Genomic DNA, 9,100 nt, shown 5'->3' on the forward strand with positions numbered 1-9,100 from the left:
CCTACTAACAAAAAAAATTATTTAAACATATAAAACATGAATATTAATAAATAAAAAAATTAATGTAGTTTTGAGATACATGAATAAACAATAATCCGTGGTTTAAATATTTTTTTTCCCAATTTTTCCATTAGTTATGTAATTGTTTACTAACAATTTTTTCTATACAGAATGTTAACATAAAATCTCCGATAATTATTAAATTAAAACCCCAGATTTTTTTCCCTCCGTGAGGTTTTTGGTTTTTGGATCTTTTTTCAGATTTTGAAAATTTTCAATATTTTTTGAGTTATTCAAAAAAAACTGAGCCCCCTATTTTATTTTTCACTTAATTGTTTATAACTTTTGCAATTTTTTTCAGCGCCATTTCGGATGACACCTGTTTCGTAATTTTCGGAGAATATACAAAAAAGTTAGAAAAAATCGTAGATGTTAACTAGACCAGTAGATATTTTAATACTACTTATGTATGTTAAAATTATCTTTACACACAATTTTATTTCAATTGTATGTTTTATGTACCTACACCTACCTACATACTCATTGTTTTTTATACTAAAAATTGAAAAAATTTTAGCATGGTTGATAGCAAGGTCATAGCACTGCTCTATAATTATTTTTTTGTTTTTGCCAATTCTTTTATAGGAAATTATTTCATAAAAATGATCATAAATTAAAATGCTTGAAGTATTCAATTGATAAACCCTCATTAAAATCGCATCAATTAAATTAAATAGGTAGTCAATTAAATACGCATGCATTTAATTCACAAACATATGATTTTCTTTTAATATGAATTTCGTGAATACTTTATCAACGTTAGGTATAATTTTGAAGAATAATTATCAGTTAACTATTTTTGTATAGGTACCTATTTACCTAAAATATTACATAACCACTAGCAAACACCCGCCTGCTTTGCTGGACAATTTCAACTTAAAAAGCAAAGACTACCGTGTTATAGCCCTAATTTATCCACCCTTTTGTTCACAATTTTATGGATTTTAATTTTTTGGTTCGAAACCTTAATTTATTGGAAATAAAATTTAGCTCATGATACTTTGCTGATAAAGTAACTCTTTACAGGTGAAATAATTTGTAAAATCGGTTAAGTATTTTATTCAAAAATGTCGAATATTAACTTCAATGCATATCACCCCCAAAATAACTTTCTACCCCTTTCTAAGCCCGTTAGACGATGAGTTTCAATAAAATACGAAACACGTCTTCCATAAATTCTGTTAGAGTATGTTTGTGCAAAATTGGAAGTAGGTTCGATCAGGGAATCACGTTGTCCGATACCAACTTTTTCTTATCAGATTTCTACGCCATACAATGAACACGCCTGCCAAGTTTCAGATCTCTACGTTCAGCAGTTTAGACTGTGCGTCAATTCGTCAGTTAACCAGTCATTCAGAACAAAGTATTTCATATGTAAACAGTATCAAAGTGACCATTAGAAAGATCTTGAGAAAAACGTAACCTTTTGATGGGTTGGTTTTCTTCACAAAATTTCTCAAACAGATTGCCATTTCGATACATTTCAAATACAATGGCTATATTTGAAGGGCTGCAAAAAACTCGCAGAAGTCGCCATATGTAGAGTGTTTTATCATTCTAATGTATACTCTCCTTTTTTGTCCCATGATTGTTGCCAGAACGGTCATGAGACATACCACCAAAGGAATTACTATTGTTCGACACAATATCTTTACAAATATCCTAAATATTAAAAGCTTCCATACAGCCCTGGTGGAAAAAATATTTGAAAAAATAATAAGTCTTAACAAGTCTTAGAAAACTCTGAAAAAGTCTTAGAAACTTTAAAAAAGTATTAAGAACTCTGAATAACTCTAAATTAGACTAGTCCGAAAACGTTGAGAAATTCAAAGTTCCTAAGACTTTTTCAGAACTTCTAATTCTTTCTTCAAATATTTTTTCCACCAGGGAGTGCATGAAATAATTTTTTCTGTGATACGATACCATAGCCGGAGGTAGCCACGGGGGTCAAGGAACCCCCTAGCGAGCAAAGCCAGTCCCATATAATATATACCTACAAATGAAGCTGACTCACTCACTCACCGACTGACTTTTTCAAATTCTTAGGCACTTCCAGACATGCTAGAAGGATGCAGTTCGAATTTTTTTCAACGAAAAGTAAGAAAACCCGAAATTCGTTAAAAAAAATTAAAAATACGTTTTCATTTCTATACACAAATGTGCTCAAAATCAAATCAAATAAACAGTATACTTTATTACTTACGTCGCAAAATCTTCAAAACTGCGAAAAACACCCCCAAAAACACTCATTTTCTTCCATACATGCTTGAAAGGTGCGATTTTTTTTTCATTCGATGCTAAATAGCTACAAACTAAGAAGGTTATTCGAAAAACTTGCAACATCCTTTAAAAAATGGGAAAAGTACCCATAAGCTACCATTTAAACTTTATGCTAGAAAGGGGGTTTTTTGTCCTCGCTTGAAAAAATTACTGATTATATCACCGTTCGAATCCTTTGTATCGGGCAATATGCATTCTTTATGTATTGGTGGACATAACAGATAGAACGTAGACAAAATAAATACAAGTAGCTGCTGGATAAAATAGCTAAAATTTAGCGATAGAAAGTGCGCTTTTGAAAATTGTAAATAGCAGATTCAATATACATTTACGTTTAAAAGACACGTTTTCCAAAAAAAATTGTGAATTGCTAAAATTGTATGTGGCAGGATTTTTAAGACAAAAAATCTCACATAAAAATAGACTGATTAATGAACTTCATCTTGTAGTTGATTTGAAAAGGTTGTTTTTTTTTACTAAAGAGAATCAGTCATTTTTGAGTTTGACATCGGAAATGAATCGAGCCCAAAACATGTATAGTTAAAAAACAGTGTAGCAAAATCGACTTAAAGATCGCGTCTCAGGTATATTTCAAAATCATTATCCTGGTTCAATACATCAAAAAAAAAATTATCTTAAAAATAAAGAAATTGTGCTAATCCTTTGAAATATACTTCAATTTGTTAAGGCTTTGAAGTAGAGCGTCAAACATTTTCAATGTCAAATACCAGTAGTTTTTACAACCTTCATATAGGGTGAATCATTTATGAATCAGTTGAATTCTTCAATAAAAAATTTGAAACAATTTAATTCCAGTAAAAACTGTTCAACTGAAACGAAAAATAAATCTAAAAAATAGAATGGCGTTGCGCTTCCAAGAACATTATTAATTAACCATTATAGAACTTCCAATATATCCTAATTTTTTCTACTTTCGACCTCTGTAATCTAATTTTCACTTTCAAGTAAGTTATTTTAGGAGTTTGTATTATTATTATTAAGGAACAACCTTAATTTCAAAAACGTGTTTCTCGTTGGTAAACTTTATATATCTTTACATTGTTTTATTTCTAGCATTCAAGATTAAAGTCTGTTTTTGTTATCAAGGATTTATTTCGCCTCGCTATGCAAAAATTATTTATTTGGATAAGCTTCAATTTTTGAAAAGAGTGGGATATCAGTTTTTCTCAAAACCTTCACTTTCACGAAACTAATCTATTTCCACCCCGCAATCATAAATTTTCATAAGAACAAGAACATTATTGTGAACATACAGTTTTGTTTTTCAGGATATTTAGGTAAATTTTTAATTCCGGTAGTTTTAGTTCTACACCACCTGGTCTAATGTAAACCATTGTCATTCACTAATTGTAATTAAATTAATAAATGAATTAAAGTATCCTACCTATTAGCTTTCGCACAATATAAAAGACAATTTAAAATATAATTTTTGTTTTAAATTAAAATTTAAAATTGTTGAAATTTGGTATTCACAATTTATGGAATTCGAATAGTCTGATTTGTAATAATACAATGTACTATTGCAACCAAAAAGTGACAATAATAAAGTGATTTTAAACGTATGTATTTTATTCATACTTTTACAGTTAGCACTTTTTTGAGAAATTCTTTCGGTTTTTGAAAAATTGTTTAAGTTTACCCTGGTGGAAAAAATATTTGAAAGAAGAATAAGTCTTAGGAAACTCTGAAAAAATCTTAGAAACTTTAAAAAAGTATTAAGAACTCTGAATAACTGTGAATTAGACTAGTCCGAAAACGTTGAGAAATTCAAAGTTCCTTTTTCAGAATTTGTTATTCTTTCTTCAAATATTTTTTCCACCAGGGTATTGTTTGTCAAAAAATTAAAAACAACTTTAATTTTTTATTTCGAAAACCAGACAGTTTCTAAATAAGCTCATTATAAAATAATTTATAATGCACATATAATTATATTGTGTAAATAGTACAATAAAATTATTTGATGCAATAAAATCATGGTAATAGGAAAAATGTGTTGCATATTTGAAATTTGACACAGTTTTTTATTTAATTGTAACAACTTCGTGCCAAAAATTCGACTACTCAGAAGAGGGCTAAAACCCTTTTTTTTGGAGGGGGGGAGGGGCGTTTAACACAATCAGTACAAGTTACAAAAAATTTGTGCTATCAATTAAAAACAATTCAAATAAAAGTTGTAACTGAGTAATTTTGCTTATTTTCGTTTTTATTCGACTTTCTAGCTTCAAAATTGACCGAGATATGAAAGATTGAAGTATGGTGATTATAAATGAGATATGTAAAAACTATGTTTGAAAAATTTTTACTTTTAGTGGACTAAACTAAGTGTATTAAATCATTTTTATTCGTATATTCTGATTAATGTTCTTTATAAGCAGTTAGATTTTTTTTACGAAAGTTTTGAAAATGAGTGATTTAATAGATTTTGAGGTGCTCTTCTCAAATTTCCACTTTGCTGCCTCGTTACGTCGAAAAGCAGTTTTTTGAAGACATCTCCTATCCGAGGCATTTTACGAGGAAAAAATCTGCTTACAAAATTAAATTAGAAAAAATTTCCTACAATTTATGCCAGGACCATTTCTTTCATAAAAGAAATAGTTTAGTACGAGCCCCGCAAAATGTTAACAACCCTTCTAGGGAATAGAAAAATATATGATTAAAATGGCAACGGGAATCGATAGAGTGATGAAATCTAAGCAAAAAGTGTCATTTAAGTATAAATATAATGTCATTTGCACGAAAATTAACAGAGTTATAATGAAAAGAAAGTTTCTCGTACCATTTATTTATGTTTTATTCAGCACAAACCCTGATGAATTTACCACGGAAACTAAAATTAATGCTTGCCACTTTCCAATTTCCTTTATTAAGGTACTGACAACATGCTCATAATGTTTGAGATATATATTTTTTGAAATATTGGAATTTATTGAAATATTGCAAAAAAAAAGTTCGTAAATATACCTTTATCGTTAAATAACTCGAAAAATAATAAAGTTACAAAAAATGTTTCAGAGGTAAAATATTTTGCGGCAAAAAAGCTACATTTTTTCTTTCTAAACTTTTTTTCTTTGTTACTTTATTATTTTTCGAGTCATTTAACGATGAAGACAGTGTTTTCGTTTTTTTTTTCTAAATTTTTTTTGCATTTAAATTGCAATATTTTGGAAACTCCGAAATAGTTAAAACTTTTCGAGCATGTTTTCGGTACATAAATAAAGTAAATTGGAAAGCGGCAAGCACTAATTTTAGTTCCCGTGGCAAATTCACCGTGGTTTTGTTCTGAAAAAAAAAGAAGATACGATAAAGTTTTTTTTCATTTTCAAAGATGCAAGGTGGGTGCGGAGTCATAGGCGTCACCCCCCCCCCCCCCAAACAGCCCGCTTTTACACTACACTCACTTTTTTGCACTTCTGGAAAAATTGGAATTTAAAAATAACTGAATCAAGAAAATTGACTGATTTTCTTACTCAATACTGACTTTTTTATTATTTACTCTATATTTGAATTGTAGCTATACTTTATATACATACTAACATCTGTTTACAAGTTTCAAGTGAAGTTTATTTGGTTATTTTTGACTTTTTTCTATGATCTTGTGACCCCCTCCGGAAAAAAAGTTCCAGAACCGCGCCTTTGATGACCATACTATTAAATATTATACAAAAGAGTTTCATACAAAAGTTATTTTATCCTTATAATAAGTTTATTACATTTCTTATCCCTTTCATTTTCATGATTGATACGCTACATTAATTATGTTGTAATTCAACAATAATTATTTTGCAATTTGGAAGGAGGGTGGATTTTTTATTAAATTGTTACGTTGTGTAAGGTTAAAATAGAATTGACAAACAGATTTGATTTTTTATGATACCTACTATAATAATCACAAAATATTAAAATGGGTTCAAGCTTTATTCTGCATTCAAATAACTTTTTACTCTAGCATTAATGACAAAAATTAAAAATTTTTCTAAAGGTTAACATTATGGATGACAGTTACTAACAGTAAACATTGTTTTTTCTTTCAATTTATAGATTGATGTTGATTTACAATATAATTAAAATATATTTCCCATTCACCTAAATCCAAATTAATTTTTCAAGGATGTATAGACTGGACATAAATTTCACATTCAATTCAAACAAACTTTTAAAATTCATTTCTTCAATAATGCATAATTCATCAAAGCTGATTAACATCGTAAGTATCTGATTTAAATGCGTAGCGTGAGCAGAGGAACTCAAAATAGAGAAAGGCATGTTTTTTAATTTTTTTTTTTTTTTAAGTTTACTAATGTGCTTTTAGTTAGCAGGGTGATTTTTTAATTAACAAAAAAAACAAGTTGTGCTAGAATGTGGTAGGGTTGTGCTACAATGTGCCGTCAAGAAAATTGAAAATTCCTAAAACTACAGAAATGGCAGCCAAAAATTAAATTTTTCGTCAGCAGGGTGTTTTTGTTTTTTCAAAGAAAAAAATTTTGGGTAAATTTGTCCTTGGGTTGTGCTACAATTTGCTGTTGAGGAAATTAAAAATTCGGAAAAATTCGGGAAAATGTACAAATGGCAGCCAAAAATTAAGTTTTTGAGCTGGAAGTTAACATGGTGATTTTCGAATTTAAAAAAATCAAACGTTGAGCTATGATGTGCTACAGCTGTGCTACAATGTGTCGTTGGAAAATTACAAAATTCGGAAAATATGAAAATGACAACGAAAAAAAAATATTGCTTTAGCAAGGTTATTTCGTTTTTCCGAAAAAAGAAAAGTTGGGTCATATTGTGCTCTGGTTGTGCTACAATGTGGCGTTTAAAAAAATTAATTGCTTTGAAAATTGCAAAAGTTATAAGAGAAAATTTTGCTTAAATGCATTGTGTTGTCATTTTGTCACATCCCTTGATTACGACGAAAAATGACGATAAAATGCATTTAAGCAAAATAAATTCTCGCTTCAAGCTTTAGAAATTGTAAAAGTAATGAAATTTTTTAAACGGCACACTGTAGCACAACGAAGGCACAATATTACCCAACTTTAATTTTTTCGAAAAAACGAAATTACCTTGCTAACGCAAAATTTGTTTTTGGCTGTCATTCCTGTATTCTACTAAATTTTCGCGACGGCACATTGTAGCACTACCCTAGCACATTATAGCACAACTTTTGATTTTTTAAAATACGAAAATCTCTCTGCTAACTTTCGTATTAAACAATTTAATTTTTGGATCCCATTTCTGTATTTTCCCGATTTTTAAATATTGTCGAAGGCACATTGTAGCACAACTGCAGCACATTCTAGCACAACTTTTGTTTTTTAACTTCCCAGAGGGATAGTTATTGTAATGGGTTCGATTTTGAAAATTGAAAATCTAGACATATCTCCACGTTGCAAGGCCTTTAGAGTCAAAAAGTATGGTTTTTAAAAGAATGTCCGTGTGAGCACATGTATGTATGTATGTATGTATGTATGTATGTATGTATGTATGTATGTTCGGATTCAATTTTCGTCTCGCATACCTCGAGAACAAATGATGATAATCATTTCCATAATTAACGCATAATTATGTAACTTAGACTTCTATTAGGTTTTGAGCAAAATCGTTCAACCCGTTTTTTGTACCGAATGAAAAATTATATAATTGTGACTATTATCACTTATCATTTATATAGTTTTAACGTCATGGGGAGTGCAGGGGGCGAAGCCACTGCTGTGGTTTCATGGGCGAAGCCCCCCCTGAAAGGTCTACGGAAAAATGAAAAAAAAAATTTTACAAAAAAATTATAAATATTAAAACATATGATATTTTTTTATCCTTTCCACTGGGAAGTTAGTCGTGTGGACCTTTCGGTTCGCACCTAGACCGCTTTTTTTTGAATTCCAAAATCACCCTGCCAACTTCCAACACATTAATAATTACTAAGAAAAAATATAAAACAATAATATTATAAGGTTTACCAAAACAAGTCTCTCTACATTAAAATCTCTTCTTTCAAAAACGTAAACATTCAAATATTCACTTTTGACGTCAAATGTTAATAGTCCATTGGAATGATAATAGTCGTTTAAAATGTAGACAACAGACAGCAAGAAAAACGGTTCAAAAAATCACTGCCGAGATATATAGGAGTGTATTTAAACAATTTTGTAAAAGAACAATTACGTGTATGGAACACGAAGGTGGATACGTTGAGGCAAAAACGAATTGAAGACATTTGTTTAGGAATGAATTTTTAACGATGGGACTGTTTTGGCTCCTTCAATTTAAACTTAAATTTTGTAAATCCTACTTATAAAACACGTTATCTGTTCCAAATCAACCAGTCATCGTAGTAATTTTTGTTGACGTAAGTAAACACTGTTATCTTTAGTTCTTTTTGCCTCAACGTATCCACCTTCGCGTTTCATACACGTAATTGTATAATAAATACACTCCTACATAACTCGGAAGTGATATATCGAATCGTTTCCCTTATCTGTTCTAAAATTTCTATATTTCTAAACGAGCATTAACAACTCTCTCGAACTATTTCAATTTATGCACCCTGTACATTCGATGTCAAGAGTGAATAGCTGAATGTTACTATTTTCGAGATTTTTATAAAGAATAACTTTTTTCGAAAACTTTATAATGAAAAAGTGTTCCATATGTAGCCCACCTAAATACACACCATGTATATTAATTTGTGGCGTGTTAAAAAATTAATGTAAGTTCTCTATTTATCACCCTGACGAATAATGTTATG

The sequence above is a fragment of the Chrysoperla carnea genome, chromosome 3 (genome assembly GCF_905475395.1).
Source record: "Chrysoperla carnea chromosome 3, inChrCarn1.1, whole genome shotgun sequence".
Lineage (NCBI taxonomy): Eukaryota > Metazoa > Arthropoda > Insecta > Neuroptera > Chrysopidae > Chrysoperla > Chrysoperla carnea.